The following is a 20704-nucleotide window of genomic DNA, read 5'->3' on the forward strand; positions in this document are numbered from 1 at the left end:
CTGAGATGCCTGCTTGTGTGTGTGCCCGCACCCCCCCCGGGGGGGGGGGCGCGGTGGGAGGTGTGGGAAGAAGGGCCGACTTCAAGTTAACCCTGGTAACTTCCAGGAGGCTCCAGCAGAAAGAAGGCAGCTGCTGGTCTTCTAGGTCCAGGCTGATGAGACTCAGGGTTTCTGCAAACCTGGTACCACGGGACCCCTCCCTTTCCGTACTGACTCCTCTGTTGCGCTCAGCCAAAGAAAGCTATACCTGATTCCAGACAAAACCAGGAGACACATAAGGCGTGTCCTGATTTAACAGGTCCTTATCCCAGCAAACGAAACCATCTTGAAAAGCAGGTTAGCTCCAAAAGATGGCAAGGAAAAGAATAATGATTTTGCCCTAAAAAAGAGTTTCCTGCCAGCCTTCTGCTTTCGTGCCCTTTCACACACAGCCTCCTCCTCCTGACAGCCGCCTTGACGACAGATCCCAAAATTGGAGTTGTTTTCTACCCCAGCAGCCGCAGGATAACCTCGAACTCAAGAAAACCTGAAAAAGCCACGTCTAAGATGCTTAATTCGTTTTATCCACATCCTAGCTTCTCGGAAGTGGCATTTCAGAAAAAGTCAATAAAAATCCAGCTGTTCTATTTTTGGTCCTTCTTGAAAAGGTTGCACTCAGGCTCCTGCTCTGAATGTCCACCTGCTAGTCTCTTACCTTCTCTGAGCCTCAGTGACTTGTGCATAAAATGGGGATAAAACAGTGCTTCCCTGCAGAGGCGGCTGCCGAATCAAGGGAGCTAATGTGACAAGGACAGTGGAACACAGTCCTGAGCCCTTGCCTAATTTATTAAGGAAACATGATAAAGAGAAGCCCAAGTCATGCAGGTGACAAACTTAAAGGATGAAAGACACCGACCTCACCCCCCCAGACTTGAGACGTGCTTGAGGATGTTGTTAAAATAAAGAGGCATTTCATCCTGCGTCACAGACGTGATGGGGTTTGGTGCTTTTATTCTGTTTATCCGGAAGGAAGTGGATATCAGCGGCTGCAAGAGTGAGTGGCTTCCAGAAGTGAAAGTGGATGATCTGTGTCCTGCCTGGGCTTGTTCCTCCCTGTTCCAGGCAGCCCCAGGCTCTCACTCCCTTATCTTACTGTTGGATTGTGGGTGACACACAGGGAGAGATAAGACAGCCTGGGGTGAAGCTGGCAGTTCCAGCTGCAGCCTTCTTCCTGACCTAATCAACTCCCAAAGCCCCACCTCCAAATTCCACCACACTGGGATTAGGATTTTGACATATGAATTTGGGGAGGGGGTGGTGGAGGGGAGAGCCAGACATCCAGTCCATCGTAGGTCCTTTACTTCCATCTCAAAACCAACTTATTAACCAGTATGCACATGTCTGTCCAATCCAAAGACTAAATCCCTGCTTCCACTGAAACTCAAGTGCTCCTTGCTCGGCAGGCAATTCTGACACAGATGGGAAGTCCAGGGTGGTCCGAGCTCAGCCCCAATGCTACAGACCAGTCCTCTTTAGAAAAAAACCAAGCATCACGAGAAACAGCACATATCCCATTTATCACGACGAAATGGCCCACACATCCCATAAAATCTTCAAATCCATGGGAATACACACACTGGGTCTCTTTTATTTACACTGAATTTTCAGATACCAGAGGTCATCGGGCCACTGGGTTCTTAGAGATGGCAAAAGCTTTCAAAAGCAAACTGTAACCCCAGTAACCACCAAGACGTTCTAAGTGTTTGGCTTCTATAGCTGAAGGATGGCACTTTTCCCCGTGACTTTAGCTTTCAAGAGAACTCTGGCCTGTGTGGTGTTTTTAATTGCTAGCATGTAGCTTGTGTGAAAAAAGCCAAGGACTTTATTCAAGAAGCAATCATTTTGAGGCTGGCATGGACCCAGCTGGGCGTGGGGGGAGTTTGAGTGACAAGCTGGTCACAGCACCAAGTAATCAGAACAGTACTACATTTCTGTGGAACACTTTCACAAACATCCTCTCCTCTTGATTTTCCCCTTCAGGATCAATACCTCCCTGTTATAGATGAATAGACTAGGTGTCAAGGCTTTCTGCTGTGGGCCACAATCTATCTTCACCAAGTCACTTAAAAATGCTGCTGAGGAGCTCCCATTGTGGCTCAGTGGGTTAAGAACCTGACCCTGACTCTGTGAGGATGCCGGTTCAATTCCTGGCCTTGCTCAGTGGGTTAAGGATCCGGCATTGCTGCAAGCTGCAGGGTAGGTCGCAGATGGGGTTTGGATCTCATCTTGCCATGGCTGTGGCGTCAGCCTGCAGCTGTAGCTTGGATTCGACCCCTAGCCCAGGAACTTCCATATGCCGCAAGTGCAGCCAAAAATAACATGAAACAAAATCAGGTCATAGGGCAATGCTGCCACACAGGAGGAAGAGGCTGGGGGCGTCTATAGGTATTTCATAAAAACAGGCTGCAACAGACACAAGCTACCAATTGAGTGGCTGGAAAACACACATACAGCCTCAAGTGAGTTCATCCTAACGACACCACCCCGTGACTCAGGGGATGAGACTCTGCTGGTCAATAAGAGATTAGACACATAGCAAGACGGAAACTGGGGCGTCGGGGGTTGTCCATAAAGCGGTGGTCAGACAGCTGACCACTCTGCAAGCACAGCACAGCTTCAGAGAAATGGGGCACACACAGGGACTGCTTTTCCATCTAAGATGCAGGCACCCCCACAATTTCTCAGGTCTTTGCCTAAGGGGCCAAGCCCCGCAAACTGATGAATGGCACCAGTCTAACACCAGGAGGTAAGAGAGAGTAGAAACAGACTATTCGCATGGCATGAGAACCCAACAGCACAGGGCCAAATAAATGGGCACATGCTGGGCTGGGCACCTGGCCACTTGATGTGGGTGTCTCTGCAAGGTATGGGGGACAGTGGCCTGGCACCATGCAGCTGAGGCAAAGGCCCTGGCCGAGGAGGAGGAGGAGGAGCACCCGCCAGGACAGATACAGCCAGAAAATTCTCTCAGGGAAGTGCTTGCACACCTGGGAGGATGATGAGGGATGAGCTGCCACCGGTGGGGGATGGGGAGGCAACCTGAGTTGCTAGAGGGCCCTGTACAGAAAGCCCAGTGCTGGCTTCCTTGGACATAGCTGAGCGGGTCATATTTTGGCAGCCAGGAACCCAATGATGTCCACCTGCTGGCCCGGCATGAGACGTGGGGTGCAGGGGGCTTGCCCAAGCCCAGGCTTTGCTCATGAGAATGACACATACATGGGCCAGGGCAGTGATTCAGGCCACTGTGTCTAAACCGAACTGTTAGTGACTGGAGGCTGCAGCCCCGCCAGGGAGCATCCTGTTACTCACTCGGAACAAGCAAAGGACTCAGGGCTTTGGCAGCTAAGGGTCAGCCTGCTGAGCGGTGAATGATGTCCAGGAAGGAGAAAGCTGGATACAAAAGCTGGTGGAGAAGGCAGGACTGAGATGTGTGATGCGGGGAGGGGTCTGGGTTCATCAAGGCCACCTCCATTTAACTCTAAAATCGAGGGGTCCTAGGGGTCCCCAGACACAATCCCCCAAAGTGGAGCCTTTCTAGATCCAATGAAAGGGAAAGGAGACAGTCAAAGGGGTTTTTTTCTGAGCCGCCTCCCCCTTTGGCAAGCCTGGTATGTGGGAGTGAGTTACAGAGTCCCCAACAGGGAGTGTGGCAGGTGACAAGTGTTTCCAGGATCCGAGCTGAGAGACAGAGGCCAAGAGTCAACCCCACTTCAGGGAAGTCCCAGAAGCGGCTCAAAAATCAGAAACTCTCATACTTCAAATGAAATCAGTTTGTCTCGAGCCATAAATCCAAGAGATTATTCTCAGCCAAGGGCTACATATGATTGGAAACGGAGGAAAATTCTCTAACTGGAGAGCTCATAAAATCTTTTCCAAAACTGCCATGCAAATTTGCCATGAATGCATTTCTTGACCATTGCTGGAAAGGGGGAGGGGAGAGACGCCACAGAAATAAAATCCTCCCTGGCCATTCAGAAAGCTTATCCAGGCCAAGAGCCACCTCTGTCTTGGGTCTTCAGAGGGACTGATCGTCCAGAGCTGCATAGCAATTGTTCTTGGCAACATTCCACCCCCACCACAAACACACACCAACATGGACACTTGAAAGTTTTCCTTGTCGTTTTATTAGAACACACAATCGCAGTTCTGTCGTGGCTCAGCGGTAACAAACCCAACCAGGATCCATGAGGACAAAGGTTCAATCCCTGGCCTCGCTCGGTGGGTTAAGGATCTGGTGTTGCCGTGAGCTGTGGTGTAAGTGTTGCTATGGCCGTGGTATAGGCTGGTAGCTGCAGTTCCGATTCGACCCCTGACCTGGAAACTTTCATGTGCTGCAGGTTTGGCCCTAAAAAGACAAAACAAGCAAACAAAACATAATCCTCAGGGCAACAGGCATCTTACGTAGTAACCAATGATGCTTACCAGGGGCCGTGTCTCTGGTAGCGGTACAAACGGAAGGATTGATGTGGCAAATCTATGACTTGCTGGATCATAGATCAGGCTGAAACAGCCTGATGGGCTCTTTTCTGTCCTCACTCCAATCCACCTCCGCACAAAAATTTCTTGGCTGCGAGGCAATGTCTAAACCCTCCCCCATTCTGCACACAGGGGCAGGCTGACCGACCATTCACCATGTACACCTATCAGGCGGCCAATGTCTAAAAAGGCCTTAACCTTGCAAAACAGAAGAGTGGCAAATCAAAGCTGTCTCGTCCTGAAACTGAAAAAATACTGGAATTTTCTGGATAGCACTAAGGACGAATCCAAATCTCACTGATATGGCCTATTAGTGAAACGACCTCACAAGGACTGTCAGACCCACCATGAGAAGGACTAGTGCTGAGGCCCAAACTGGAAGTAAAATCAGCCTGTCCCTGGGAATTTCCTTGAAACATTAGATTTTCTTCTCTAGATTAAAGAGAAAAAAAAATGTGAGTGTTATGAGTTTCACCCATCCCATTTGCTTTTTCGTCTTCTCTAGCAGCATTGGAAAATCTCCAGAATACTACAAACTCACATTTCAGCTATGCTTTCATGCAGTCCATGAAGTCTTTGTTTAATTGACTCCTGTATATATGGAGAGAACGAATGTCTGTCAGAGGCAAAATTCTGCAGATCCCAGAAACAACACAGCTTCTTAGAAATTCCTTGGCAGCTCACCACGTGATAGGATTGGGGAGGGTCTGGAAGGCTGTTCTCTTGGAAACAGATCACTGGAGGGGTGTGCCCCCAACAGCATTTCAGGATTCTTTTGAGATTACTACAAGGTTGATCATGGCTACTTAGTTTTCATGGAGGGCCTCAGTTTCAAATATTCATTCTTCTTGTGTGTCCTCACAAACTACTGAAACACTCCAAAACAAATTGTCATGGACTATTACATAGCCGTTAAAATTACGTTTCCACGGAATATTTAATGGAGTTTGGTTAAGACGTGGATACGAATCTGACCAGGAACCATGAGGTTGCGGGTTTGATCCCTGGCCTCGCTCAGTGGGTTAAGGATCTGGCATTGCCGTGAGCTGTGGCACAGGTCGCAGACTCAGCTCAGATCTGGCGTTGCTGTGGCTCTGGCGTAGGCCAGTGGCTGCAGCTCCGATTAGACCTCTAGCCTGGGAACCTCCATATGCCGTGGGTGCGGCCCTAGAAAAGGCAAAAAGACAAAAAAAAAAAAAAAAGACGTGGATACACAGCATCCTTACACATGCAAGTGGGAAGCTCTTTTAGCCCCCATGTGGCAGAATCTATCAATCTTTCAAAAAGTTGTGCCCCTTTACCCAGAAATCCTCCCCTAGAAATCCCTACCTGAGAAAAATCTGAAATGTACCTGAAGATATACAGATCAGGAAGTTAATACAAACACTGACATTCAAGGAGTGGAAACAGCACAATAAATAGTTAACCACAGGGAAAGGGTTAACTAAATAATGTGTCAGCCATACCCCTGAATATTACTATGTAACCTTTAAAAAGAATAAATTAGATCTAAGAAATGACCAATAAAAAAAAGGGGGGGAAAAATCTCATACCACACAGAAAGAGTCACTAAGTAAAATGCGTAAGAGGAGTTCTGTTTGTTTAAAAAGAAAATGTATATACATGGGTCTTACACATAAATGCTCCAAAAATGACTAGTAGATTAGGATGCTTTGGGCTACAACTAACAAAGGACAAACTTGACCTGCTTTAAGTGGTCAGGAAGGTTTCAGGATCTCCCAAACATCTCAAATCAGAGACGCCTCTTGATTCTTGACCTTCTTTCGAAGGTCAAGGGCACAGTGGAGGCCCCATTCTTCACCTCTGCATTCTTTGGCATGTCAGCTGAGACCTGGCCCAGTCTGCCCTGGTGGCTGAAGCCTGCCCCACTTAGAAGCATTGTGTCCAGGAGAAGAAAAGCTTTTCCTGCTTCTTCCCCTCTTTTTAAGGGCCAGAGAAACCGCCCAGTAACCCACCCTCGTGTTTGATTGGCCAGGACAAGGTCCACATGCTCATCCCTAGCCAACTGCTGGCAAGGAGAGCAGGCCCACCAGGGTTGCTTGGCCAATCAGGATTTACCCTGAGACTCCTGGAGGAGGGTAGACTCCTGACCAAAATCAGGTTTCTACCAAGCAGAAAAAAGGGGGTGACTCTTAGGGAGAACTAGACGGTGAAGGGGATCTTTTTCTTTTTACTAGAATTGGTTCTGGATTATTTGCAAATTTTATAAGATTATATTATTCTTTTAAATCTAACATGAAAAATTTTAATGCAAAGAAAAAGGACTGAAAGGAAATACACCTCAAGATTAGGGATAAGCTTCATCTTCCACAGTCTTTTCTATATTGGCCCCAAAGCGAGTATGTTTTTATAACAGTAAAAGAATAACTTTTACAATGTTCTCTGGTTCTCAATACTTTGATTTTCAAGGGGCACAGATATAACCTCATGAAATTGTGCAGTGCCAGTTTTGTTTAGAACAGGCTGGATTGCTCCCGCAGTTCTGCTCTGTCACCTGCCTTCCTTGAGGAGGGCTTGTGTTCACTGGAAGCCGGGATGATTTTCAGCGACCTGGGACATAATGCTCCACGGCCTTCAGCAGAGCAACAAAGTCCACCAAGTCCAGACCCTGCTGCCCACCTCCTACCCTCTGGCACCACTGCCTCTGCTCAGATGCCCCCTGTCCCCCCTCCCCCCACACATCACCCCCGCCCCAGCTTTGGCTCCAATCACTTGCCCTTCCCTCGCAGGGTCACAGGGCTGTTGCCATCTCTTGAACTTGGTTTTCAAGGTTTATTTTGGCAGCGGGGCAACGAGTAGGAGCGGTAACAGAGAAATCTCCTTTGCAAATCATAAGTGACACTCTAAAACGTACATATTAGAGAAATGTGGGCTGAAGCACTTCGAGGGCCACCCAGATTGGTCCTCCTAAAAGCAGGATAAAGGAGACCAATGCCTCAGACTAGCCGTCTTTCCCAGATGGCAGGAGAGGAAGCAATCATCTCAGAACATGAAGTATAGAACGGCCGGGGTGGGAGCCAGGGGGTGAATTCCGGCTCAGCAACGCCTTCAGGTAACTCACGCTTAAGTGCAGAGGACTGATAGATGGCCCTGCCCCTTAAAAGTGCCCAGCCAGGGATGCATCAATGCCCTTCCCTCTGAAACCGATTTGCAGGGCGTGCCTGATTGCAACAATCACCAGTTGGTCTTGATCGACAGAACCTACAGGGTCTGTACCACGAACGGCCTCAGTAAATATTTTGCTGGAAGGGCATGGATCACCGGGGCTCACCAGAAGCCAGGGCGCTGCAGGAGAAGCGTGGAGACCTGGTGCTTCCGATAATTCCATTTTGCTGCTGATTAACTTGCACAGCTGCCCGCCCTTTAGTCCCAGGCTGGGTTCTCCAAGGCCAGCCTTGGGTTTGTTGATTAACCAAATTGAATGTCTAATTGGTGATCAACATGCCAAAATACTTTTAGGAACCTCTTCTTCCTCCTCGCCTACCAGCCCCCTCTCTCCCATCAACAGTCATAAAAGCCATTCCTTTTGGTGGGCCTGACACAATGCCTTCCCTGGTCATCCTACCAACTTGGGGAGGTAAAGCATGATTTCTACCATTTTTCCAACCAGGACACTGAGACTCAGTGAGGTTAAAAAGATGCTCCAAGTCATACAGTCGCTGAGCAAGGAGGCTACCCCAAGTCTGTCTCCACGTTACTTCCTGCCATGTCACAAAGGTTTCCATTCAAAGAACACCAGAAGTCAAGGTCAGCAACGTGGGAGCCCTACCAGAAAACCCCCTTTCTTGGGTCCCTCTCTGGCCCCCTCGCTGAAGAGAGGTGTCTTAGGGCTTCATTTCGGTCTAGAACCTCCCCGCTCCATCCTGTCAGCTCCTCGAGGGCAGAAAGGACTCATGTTCTTTCTTTGTCTATCACGTGGGCCTACTATGCAGTAGATGCTAGGTAAATACAGGCTGACTTAAGAATATTCCAGAACCTCACTTGCGTAGCACAGCATGCAGAGCCTCTGGGAGCTGGTAAGACATGCCCCCGACCCAGACCTGCCCAGAGAGCACCTGCACTTCGCAAGGGCCCCAGTCAATGCCACGCACTGTAAAGTTTGAGACCAAACATTCTGCACCCTCCACCTTTTTCAAACAGTTATTTTTTTATACCAATTTAAAAGATAAACTCTCTTCTATTCCAAACCATCAAATGGAAACCACACATTGTCTTATGACCCATGGAAGCTCAAGTGATCTCTGGGGGAACTTGACCTAGAAATTACTTTCCTTAAAATGCCAAGTGGTCCCCAGTTTCAAAGAATTCAGTGAGAACACCAGTGCCTGAGACGAAGACTGCTTTTCAAAAATTTCCCTTTAAAACATAGGTTCACATGTACTAAGTGTTATTTAGTGCTCTAAGGTGCTATTAATCATCATCAGATTTAAACTAGAATTACTCAAAGTACCGCATTAGCATTCAGCTATGTCTGACCTCTGGATAACCATCATTGACGAGTCAGCTCATTTCCTACACCTACCTATGCAGCATCTATGATGAACAAGGCCTCAAAGGGAGGAGATGTCGTGGGGACTCAGTGTCACAGTCCCTGACTATGCCTATGCCACAAACTTAATGAAAATCAGGAACATGCTAATCCAACATTCCTGTAAGCAAATAATGCATCGAGTATCATTCCAATATTTAAATGCAAAACTCATTCAGATGCTTCTTTAATGCAGCCAATTAGACCACTGGCATAAGAACACCAAGAACACTGCGGTACTGGGTTATTTTCAACACCTCACAGTCTGACTCCTCTTGGGAAAAAGATGCTGCCGTCTGCATGGGGTCAGCATGGGACAGTCAGGGTCCGGATCACAATGGAAAAACCGACTTTTCATGGAAAGAACAAAATACATACTTGTTTGAAAAATTAAAGAAAAGGACTTAGCCCTTTAGATGCTTAAGGCTCAAAAGCCAGACTTATGAAAAATTACCATATAAAACTGGTGAGAGAAAAAAAACATATGAATGCATTATGGTTTGAATCTAAAAAAAAATTATTAATTTTGACTTTGTAACCCAAAAACAAGTAGCGGTGCTGAGAGCCAGCTATAAAGATTATTGAGAGTTAAGAAAGATGGTTCCAAAAAAAATAAAAGATGAATTCGACTGCCTAACCACGAGGTGGGTTATTTATAACTATCTTTATTATTTTATCATTTTCATTAATAATTTATTAATTAGCCAGAAACAGTAAAAAGGGCCTAAACTCTTACAAGAACCAAACGGACTTAAAAACAATTGTAATTGTTTTCTAGAGAAAGATGACTTCTTTCGTTGCCATCTAAACACTTTCTTCTCATATCAGGGTATTTTTTTTCATCACAGCAATCAGTGAAGCCTCACTTGGCTCGTTTCTTGGCATACCTAACTCTTTGGGGGGGATGTTTTATTAATAACATATTTCCTCCAGAATATATTCCTTTCTCTGGCCTTCGCAAGAGTCATTCTGGGGAGCAGTGAGAATAAAACCAACTCTATACCTGCCACAGTGGGACAGATCAGCAAATAAATAGAGGCATCGATTTCCAAGAAGAAAATGGCTAAAAGCAGCATATTTACAATTCTTCTAAGCCACACTCCACCTCTCTCTGTGAGATGGAAGACAATTATTGAAAGCTTTTACAGCGCACACTTTATTTTTAACTAAATCTTTAGGTAGACTGCTGAGAGATGCCAATACCTCTACCCGTCCTGTTTAGCTGCACCATCAAACAGATTTTTTGCTTTTGCAAAACACTGGCCCAAGCCTGAACAGCTCTTTTAAACATCATATTTATAGGGGAGTTATTTTAAAATGCTTTTGGAGGTTATTTTCGGCAAACATTTCCTTTAAGAACTCTTAAGGGCAGCAAGAGCTGCTACGTGCCCTTGAGTTTTGAACTGACACCTCCTAAGGTGGAGCAATTAAAACTTGCTGTGTTTTAATGCAAGCCATAATGAGTCGGTCAATTCACCGACCCGGGATTGAGTTGGATAGTGTTTGATAGACAGAGATATGGACAGAACTGAACCTTGCCAGGAACTACTTTTTGAGCTAATTATCTGGAACGTGCAAACGGGGAAAACCCTCCTATTAAGGAAAAGAAGAAATGAGTCCTAAATGATCTAGAATGATCAGCTCCCCTCTGCTAATTAATTTAATAACTACTCAATATTTAACCGGAAAGAAACAGGCCGATCAATTTGATGAATCAAAGGATCAGGTGCTAAAGACCAAACCCGCCGAGCTCTTCCCTCTTGGACCCCTCCTGAACACCTGTTGAGCTCTGGGGTTTTTAACTTTCCGAACTAAAGCCTCGCAGATACAACCCTGTTATCCTTTAGACTTTCTGGAAGTGCGTGTGTATTTTTAAGGTTTCCATCTTGCTTAATCAACAAAACTGGTTACTAATTATTTATGAATCACAGGGCCGAAAACAAACTTTCTTACCTTGAGCAGTTAAGGAGTGGCAAGCAGAGGAGCGGGTTGGTTTTTAATTTGGTCCCTACCCCCCACCCCAGTTCCGCACCCTGCACGGCTCCATGGAAAGGTCAAAGGTAAGCCTCCCTCTTCGGCTCTGGGAGAGGAGGGGGGCACACCTCCCAACAAAACAACACGCTGGCATCCAACCTGGGGAGCTCAGAATGGCAGGCCGACGCAAGGGGCCGGGCTACGCGCTCTCCAGGCGTCCAGGGGGCCGGCTCAGCACCCCTTCCGGCCCAAACCAATTCCGATCTAGGGACCGAGAGAGACCTCGGCCCTGCAGCACGCACGCCGCACTCTCCCGGGGTCCTGGCACCCCCATGCTCCGTGGGGCGCGCGATGGGCTCAGGGAGGCCAATGGACGACCTTCGAGGCTGCTATCTGGGCACGGCCTCCACCCACCCCGACGGTACTCAATGAGCACCCCAAATCCTGAGGCTCAGGGTGTCTTGTCCTCTGCCTCCTACGGCGAGACGCACACGGAACCCACCAGTCCAGCTGCCGCTGCGGTCCCGCAAGACGCGACGTCCCGGCTGCGGGGACCGGGGACTGGGGGTGGGGCCCCACCTCCTCTCGCCGCCGACCCCCGCGCGGCGCAGCCCGGGGCCGAGCGTCCCCCGGGGGGCCCCGCGCGCCCACCGCGCCAGCGAGCAGGTGACCGAGTCCCGAGACCCAGTGCGCACGCCCTCCCACCCGGGCCCCCGCGTCCCCCGGTGCGGCCCTTACCTCGGAGCGGGCCGGGGCGGCCCCGCGGGGCCGGGCGCGGACTGGGCCGGGGAGACGCGCCTCCCGCCACCGCCGCTGGGAGCCGAGGCGGCGAGCGGGCGCGGCGAGCTCCTCCCGGGCGGCGGCGGGAGGCGCTGCTCTGGCTGCCGCCGCCGCCGCCGCCGCGGCTGCGGTTCTCGAAGCTACGCGGCCGCCACTCCCGGGCCGCCGCCGCCGCCGCCGGTCCCTTGGCTCCTGCGGGAGGCCGGCTGCTCGCGCGGCAAACTCTTCCGCACGCAGAGCCGGCGGGGACAGCCGCCGCCGCCTCTTCCTCCTCCCCCTCCCTCCTCCCGCCTCCTCTCGGTACTCCTCCTCCTCCTCCCGGTCCTCCTCCTCCTTCCCTGAGCTCCGGCTGCCGCCGCCGGCCGGGTGTCTCCTGGCCGCACGCCGGGCCCTGGCCGCGATCCACCCTTGGACACGCACCCTGCGCGCCCTACGGGCAGATGGACCCTCGGACCCCTGCTTCCCTGGGCGGCACAGACACCCGTGCCCCGAGGCCGCCGCCGCTTCTGCCCGCTGCCAGGGAACGCGCGGCCGGGTCCGGCTGGGGGCACAGGGTCGGGACTCGGCTCAGGGCGGGGGCTGGTGTGTGCCTAGAGCGCAGCTGGCCCGAGGAGAGACCAGCGGATGCCGAGCTGCCGGCTGAGGTCCGGTTAAAGTTGTCAATAGGGGTGGCAGGGAACCTTCCTCCCCGGCCAGGTGCCGACCCACGCCCAGCCCGCTGCCACCCCTCGGTCCCGTGCTTTGGGAGCGAATACGCCACTGTGGTCCCCTGCCGCCGTCCTCGCGGGGCAGGCCTGCGCACGGAGCCGGAGCCATGGCACCGGGCGCGTCTTTGCAGACGGACCGCTGCGCTTTTCCTACGAGCCCCAGCGGGGGTCGGGGAGACATGGGCGAGCGCCCTTTGCGGAGGACCTCCGCGCCTGCTGGGGAGGAATGATCGGTGTTTCTTCCAAGGCGAACGTAGCCGGTCCGGAAAAATGGGTCAAGGATGGAAAGAAGCCGGCCCATTGCCCCCCTCCTAGGCAGAGGCACGTGGGCTGGGGGGCCATGGCCAGGAGCGCGCACCCGGAGCTCCGCGCTGCTGCTCCTTCCCCTCCCCTGCTGCCCTCCTCTCCTTTTGCACCAGTGCAGGAAATGTTCCACTGACCTACATATTTTTCCAAACATACGTGACCTTTTTTTTTTTCCCTCTGTGGGAGGAGACAGGCGAGAATCCAAGAAAAGGAGAAGCCAAAGCTGCGCGCGAGGAAACAGGGAGGCTTTCAGTGAGGCTCCCGCAAACAGCGAACACAGACAGGCCCATAAATATTATCTCTGGGAGCCAGGAGCTGCTGTGCCCGAGCTCAGCGGGGCTCCAAAGCAGAGCCTGGTGGAAAAGGGAGACCGCGCCCCCCGCCGAGGCCCGGAGAGATCTCTAAGACTCGAAGACCCCACTCCGTTCCCTTCCGGCGGGGCGGCGGCGTTCCTCAAGTGGAGGCGCCTCCGGAGACATCCCCTACCTCCAGGGGAGGTCACCCTCTAGGTCACCTAGAGGTACAACCAGGAACCTTTTTAGGATGTCCCTGGGTCCTTCCCACATTCCGACCAGTAGCCCTGGAGAGGAAAGCTCCCCACTCATTCTTTTCCATCAGATTAGGTTTTCTAGACTAGAAATCTCCTAAGGCCTCTCTTCTGAACGCTGGCAGCAGACTGGAATCGCCCCCCACTAGGTTCCAGGGTCCTTGCTTTATCTACTCCCCACTCAAGTTCAAGGCAAACCCTCTCCCGGGGAGACCGACCCACAGCGCCTTATTTGGGCATGCAACCCAGCACTGTCAATTAGATCAAAAAAGCTCACCCAGAGCTCCTTTTTCCCCCCTGTAAAGTAGGTCATTCTCTTTATTTCCCACTTGTATTATTTTTGTCTAATTCGCCTGCTGAAAAATAATCAGCTGCAGGAGCTTTGAGCATCCTAAGAGAAGCTATTATTCTTAGGCTTGCTTCTGACTTGGAGGGCTTTTCAAGGAGGAGGAGGAGGCACTTGGCACACACTGTAGTTTGAAGTCCCTCCCTTTCCAAAAGCAGAAAACATCATTTTCAAAAATGAAGTCATTTTATTTTGCTTTGTTTTTCTAGGCCCTCCCTTTCCTTTAGGCAAGTAGCTTTTGCCCTGCCCTTAAGCATGGCATGACTAACACCTAGAAAAGGAGAGTCCTGTGCTTTTAACCAGATTTAATGCAGAATTTAAAGCCACCTCCCTTCCTTTCTTGCTTTGAAAGGGATGCCAGCTCCCTCCTCCTCCTCCCTTTTGGGAACTAGCTGAATAATCCTTAAATGAATTTTTTGGAAACAAATGGCCTTACAGAGGTATTATGTCAAGTCTTTCCACAGTGCAACAAGTATTTTGGCTAAGGTCTGTTTTTACCTGCTGCCTAGTAGGATATCCTATTAAAGATGTGGTTTCTGCCTGTGATTGTGGAGGTGTCATCTGTGTAGTTGTACTTATTCCAGGCTCCATCCCTCGTGGATCCCACCAAGGTGGGACACCTGTCTGATCGTAAGAGAGAGTGGAGTCTGCTGCCAAGAACCAAGTCAGGTCCAGAACACAACATGCCTTTTCCCCAAATGTAGAAGAGAGTCAAAGAGGAAAGTGAATGAAGAGGAAAGTGATCAGAATGAATGCCTGTTCATTCTATGCATTTGGCAGCTCAGTTCCTTTTACTGGCATTTGTTAAAGGCTCCTCATGAATCAGGCTAGGCTTGGCCTGTGAGTGATGGAGGGAAACTTGACAGCAGTTTATGTCTGTACAAAAAGGGTTTACAATGTAGAGGCAGGGATAGATGCACCAAATAGGGCAAGTGTCAGAAGACAAAATACCACATGAGTTCAAAGGAAGGAATCAGGATGGGCTTCATGGAGGAGGTGATGTGGGTGCTAGGATTTTTTCATCAACCAGATAACATAATCTGGATCATAATCTGTGCATTTTTCAAAATGTGCAGCGTGGAGCAAAGGAATCATCTCAAAACTGCATTGCCAGTTCAGGGAAATTCACAGGGACCATGTGGTCAGTCCTTTAAAGATGTGGTTACAGAATAGGGCTTTTTGGATGCTGCCATGATTTGGCAGGGAACCTCAGCTCTTTTTCAGAGAATCCATATGTATGGAGGGGAGCATCAAAGTGTTTTATTGTCGTCAACAACGTCAGTCTTTGAAGAGAGCAGAAAAATAATTCAAAGAGTTTGCAGTCTCGTGGGATATTCTTTTCCCTCATAGCTGTGGTGGCATAACCTAATTAAAAATATTCATCCAGTTCTCAAAATATGTACACTAGAGGTGTCCATATATGGTATTACAGACAGGTGAAAATGTGTGGGTGATTACAAGAATGACAGCATGAACTAGCTCAGGGCTGGAGACTCACATTAAGTGTGTAGTGGGTAAATTCGACCCAGGCTTAGGAGAGAGCAAGAACAGTGTTCTATGCTGAATGATATCATCACAGTCTTTCTGACTAGAAGATAGAAGGCCTCCTTTTTATTTTTCATATGAATTCCCAGAGGCTCTTTTATGGATTCTTACCTCTGAGTAGAAGTTTAAAGAGAAAAACACAATACCATACATCATTAAGTAGAATAACATCACACTAGGGAAGAAAATTGTTGAATCCAGGGCCAAAGGGAAAGTTAGATCAGTGTAATGATGAAGAAGAGGCCTTAGAGCCATAACTGGAGACTATACTCAAAGGCCAGGACTTATGAGCAGCTGTAGGAGGATGATTGAAGGGTGCCCACCTTGAATGTAAGTTAGTGCAGCCACTATGGAAAACAGTATGGAGGTTCCTCAGAAAACTAAAAATAGAACCACCATAGAATCCAGCAATCCCACTCCTGAGCAAATCTGGACAAAATAATGAAACAAAGGGATACATGCACCCTAGTGTTCATAGCAGCACTGTTCTCAATAGCCAAGTCACGGAAACAATCTAAACTGAATGGATTAAGATGATGTGGTACATATCTACAATGAAATACTACTTAGCCATAACAAATACCCAGATCTTGCCATTTGCAGCAACATAGAGGCAAGTAGAGATTCTCATACCAGGTAAAGTCAGTCAGAAAGAGAAAGACAAATACCATATGATGTCACATTTAGCAGAATCTTAAAAAAATGATACAAACAAACTAACTTGCAAAAGGGACATAGAAAACAAATTTATTGTTACCAAAAATTACAAAAAGAAACAGACTCACAGGAGTTCCCATTGTGGTGGTGCAGCAGAAAGGGATCTGACTAGGAACCATGAGGTTGTGGGTATGATCCCTGGGCTTGCTCAGTGGGTTAGGGATCTGGTGTTGCCATGAGCTGTGGTGTAGGTCACAGATTCGGCTTGGATCTGTCATTGCTGTGACTCTGGCGTAGGCCGGCAGCTACAATTTTCCCCCTAGCCTGGACCCTCCATATGCTGCGGGTGTGGCCTTAAAAAGCAAAAAAAAAAAGGTAAAGAAACAGACTCACAGACAAAGAACAGATTTGCAGTTATTGAGGAGGAGGGGAAGGGAAAGGGATGGGCTGGGAGTTTGGGGTTAGTAGATACAAACTATTACATTTAGAATGGATAAGCAATGAGGTCCTACTATATAGCATAGGGAACTATATCCAGTCTCCTGGGATAGACCATAATGGAAAGGAATAGTAAAAAAAGAAAATATATGTGTGAATAACTAAGCCATTTTGCTGAACAGCAGAAATTAGCACATTGTAAATCAACTATATTTTAATAAAAAATATACGCAACTGTAAAAAAAAAAATAGAATGCCCGCTTGCATTTGAAATATCAAGGTTAGAATTTGAATGCCTTGCTTCTGCAGAAGCTTCAGAGCAATAGAAAAATACCAGCTGAGAATCTGTTCACAGCAGCAGACTCTCCTGTGGGCCTGAAGACGCTGCCGGGAGAAAATCAAGGCCTCGTGCCACTTGCCTGGGAGAGTGAGGACTCAACTTGGCCTTGGTGCCCGTTAGGTCATGTGGTTGGCAAACCAAAGCATGAAGTAAGTTTTCCTTACAAAGCTGGCATGGACGGCCCAGGGCAAAATCTGGGCTGGAGGTGACAAAGCCTCAAAGCCTCAGCTAATCCACACTAGTTAATTGCGGTGCTTCCAAGGACCATGGGAGGAAATGGTGTGTGAGCATGTGCAACCCCCCCCCTCCACATGCACACACCCCCAGAAAAAGAGGTGGTAAGATTGTTGACAAAATAGGAACTTGAGAATAATCTTCCCCCGAGGAAGTCCCTTCATGTCCATTGTCCCTAATAAAGTTTGATCTTAGGTCCCATTTATTTCTCTTCTAAGAGGATCTTTAAAAAAAAAAAAAAATCTTGTATTTTAGTGCAGTTATTTTATTTTATTATTTTTTGCTTTTGGGGGCCTCACCCACAGCATATGGAAGGTCCCAGGCTAGGGGTCAAATCAGAGTTGCAGCTGCCAGCCTGCACCACAGCCACAGCAACACAGGATCCCAGCCTCATCTTCGACCTACACCGTAGCTCACCAGATCCCCCATCCACTGAGCAAGGCCAGGGGTTGAACCCACATCCTCATGGATACTAGTCGGATTCATTTCTGCTGCGCCACAAGAGGAACTCCTTAGTGCAGTTTTAGGTGAGCTACAAAACTGATGAGAAAATACTACTGAGTTCCCACATATTCCCTGACCCCCTCTCCTAGTCTCCCCCCACACATCAACATCCCCCACCAGAGTGGTACATCATATGTTACAAGCCATGAACCTCCATTAACACATCATTATCACTCCAAGCTTATAGTTGACATTAGGATTGACTTTTGGTGGTGTACTTCAGTGGGTCTGGATAAAGGGAGAAGGAACTTCTTATGGTATCCTACAGAGTATTTTCACTGCCCTAAAAATCCTTTGTATTCCGCTATTCATCCCTCCCTCTCCACTAAACCTGGGCAATTACTGATCTTTTTTTTTCTTTTCTTTTCTTTTTTTTTTTTTAATGGCCACACCTGGGGCACACGGAAGTTCCTGGGCCATGGAATCCTTTAACACAGGACACTTTAAGCCGCTGTGCCGGGCTGGGGATTGAACCCGCGCCTCCGCAATGACCTGAGCTGCTGCTGTCGGACTCTTAACCCACTGTGCCACAGCGAGAAGTCCTCACTGATCTTTTTACTGTCTCCATAATTTTATCCTTTACAGAATATAGTATAATTGGAACCACACAGTATCTAGTCTTTCAGATTGGATTCTTTTATTTATTAAGAGGTCTTTAACTTTTCTCTATGTCTTCTCATGGTTTGAGAGCTCAGCTCTTTTCTTTTCAGCACAGAATCTATTCCACTGCCTGGCTAAGAGGAATTTTAAACTCACATGTTAGTAAGTAATATTTTCCGTGGTATCAGGTAACACTTACCTAACGCTTACATGCCAGTTATTTACATGACCTCATTTCATCCTCAGAAGGCCCTGTAAGAAGTGATTTATGATTTCCAGGTGACAGGTAAGGCTCAAGGTGCCTTCATTCTCTAGGAAGATGTGTGTCAGAGCAGGGTTTCATTTCTGCTTGAAGACAGCCACTCCCGTGCGCCCTCCCCCCCACCCAGTTTAGCTAAAGGGGTGGTTGCCGTCAGATGCCAACACAAAAATATTCATGGCATGATCCACTTCCCATGAGATCTTGCTGGATAATGAACTGGTGCCAAAGTGGGTATGAGCTGTTCCATGGATGCACATTTCTTGTCTCTGTTTTCTCTGGTTCTCCTCTCAGTGTATCAATTACTAATATCTTTTTTTTTCCTTTTTATGGCTGCACCTGCGGTATATGGAAGTTCCCAGGCTAGGGGTCAAATTGGAGTTGCAGCTCCTGGCCTAGGCCACAGCCATGGCAACACCAGAGCTGAGCCCCATCTGCGACCCAGGCTTCAGCTTGTGACAATGCCAGATCCTTAACCCACTAAGCAAGGCCAGGGATGGCACCCACATTTTCACGGAGACAATGTTGGGTCTTTAACCTGGTGAGTCGCAACAGGAGCTCTCAGTTACCAATGTCTTTACTCCATTCTTGAAGCAGCTATCTTCCAAGCGCTTAACATAAAATTCCAAGATGAAGGCTGGGGCTTGGCAAAAGAGCAACACTTGATCCAGATAAACCACAGAAGGAAATAAAGTCACTAGGTCATTCTGGGTATTATGGGCATTGGCATCTGGCCAAGGGTGCTGTTTGGACTTTGGCAACAGCCTGGGTGGGAGTGTTGTCCTGTAAACATATGTGATCTTCAGACCAGCTCTAGGTCACAGTTAGGACAGGAAGCAAATTCCTTCCATGAAAGGGACAGTTGGAGTGACACTCAAGTTTCTCTCTCTAGGTCCATGAGAGTGGGACCAGTGTGGGCCAGCCCAAGGAGATCGCTTCCCTTAGCTGTATCTCCAGTCATTCTTTCAGTAAATGCAGTAGGATGTAGCTTGTCTCCCTAGAGCTAGATATTTTTTTTTTCTTAAGCCATTTGTTATTTTGTATTTTTTTTTTAATTTTATTAGATGGAGTTCCCATCGTGGCTCAGTGGAAACGAATCTAAGGACCATGAGGCTGCAGGTTCAATCCCTGGCCTCTCTCAGTGGGTTAAGGATCTGGCGTTACTGTGAGCTGTGGTGTAGGTCGCAGATGTGGCTTGGATCTGGTGTTGTGGCTGTGGTGTAGGCTGGCAGCTGTAGCTCCGATTAGACCCCTAGCCTGGGAACCTCCAAATGCCGCAGATGCAGCCCTAAAAAGACAAAAAAAAAAAATGTATTAGAGTAGTGTTGATTTACAATTTTGTGTTAGTTTCAGGTGCATAGCAAAGTGATTCAGTTATACATAGACAGGTATGCATCCTTTTTCAGATCTTTTCCCCATGTAGGTTATTATAGAGTATTGAGTTGAGGCCCCTGGACTATACAGCAGGACCTTGTTGGTTATCTATCTTATATAAAACAGTGCGTACATGGGAGCTAGGTTGTTTTCTTGGGGGGATGCTGAGCTCGGACTCATTCTGAGGAAGTATTTATTTATTTATTTATTTATTTATTTTGTATTTTCTAGGGCCAAACCCACGGCATATGGAGGTTCCCAGGCTAGGGGCCAAATCCGAGCTACAGCTGCCGGCCTGCACCACAGCCACAGAAACTCGGGATCCGAGCCTCATCTGTGACCTACACCACAGCTCATGGCAATGCCAAATCCTTAACCCACTGAGCGAGGCCAGGGATCGAACCCGAAACCTCCTGGTTCCTAGTCGGATTCGGTAACCACTGAGCCACGACGAGAGCTCCTCCGAGGAAGTATTTAAATGACCCCACTTTTCGCAGCCTGTAGAATGTGGTGAGCCTGTGGAATAGGGAAGGAACACTGGCTTAAAAACACGCAGAAAATCGAACGGAGGAAAACCTTTTGTGTGCAGGGTGCCAGAAGCTGGAGGAAGGAAGGTCGCAGGGACACAAGTGTGGGTGGGCTGTAAGTGCACCAGAAGGATGGGGGCTGTTTCTCAGCTCCTGCAATTAGCTGAGAGGATTTCAGAATTGTAGGATCAGCACTAAAAGCACACGAAGGGGGGAAGAAATCACTTGGACACTGTGAGGCGCTTGCTCCTAGCCTGCCTTCAGGAAGGCACCAGAAAGCTGCTGAGGCATGCGCTTTCCAACCAGCTTGAGAAATACCCTCTCAACAAAGGGCGGAAACACAGCTGCATGGACACACAAATGGCCGTTGTCTTTCACTGTCCTTGGGTTCATGTCCCATTGAACTCCACTAGGAAGAGGTCATTTAACATGTTTATGCATGGCTCTGTTTGTAAGAGCATCTAGCCCCTAAATGGGCATTTTTAAGCTGTTAGTTTGTTTC

The 20704-nt window shown here is 48.5% G+C and overlaps 1 protein-coding gene across 2 annotated transcripts in view; it reads right to left on the bottom strand.

Annotated features, from left to right (window-relative positions):
- NPAS2 (neuronal PAS domain protein 2) overlaps nt 1-11838 on the bottom strand; it is a 191571-nt gene extending 179733 nt beyond the window's left edge. The window contains exon 1 of one of the 2 annotated variants that reach the window (XM_021087167.1): nt 11777-11838. The gene's annotated coding sequence lies outside the window, so the exon portion shown is untranslated. Of the gene's footprint in view, nt 1-11017; nt 11169-11776 lie in introns of those variants that run through there. The other variant, XM_021087169.1, reaches the window with a different exon arrangement.

Source organism: Sus scrofa, chromosome 3 (assembly GCF_000003025.6).
Source record: "Sus scrofa isolate TJ Tabasco breed Duroc chromosome 3, Sscrofa11.1, whole genome shotgun sequence".
In the NCBI taxonomy this organism is placed as follows: Eukaryota; Metazoa; Chordata; class Mammalia; order Artiodactyla; family Suidae; genus Sus; species Sus scrofa.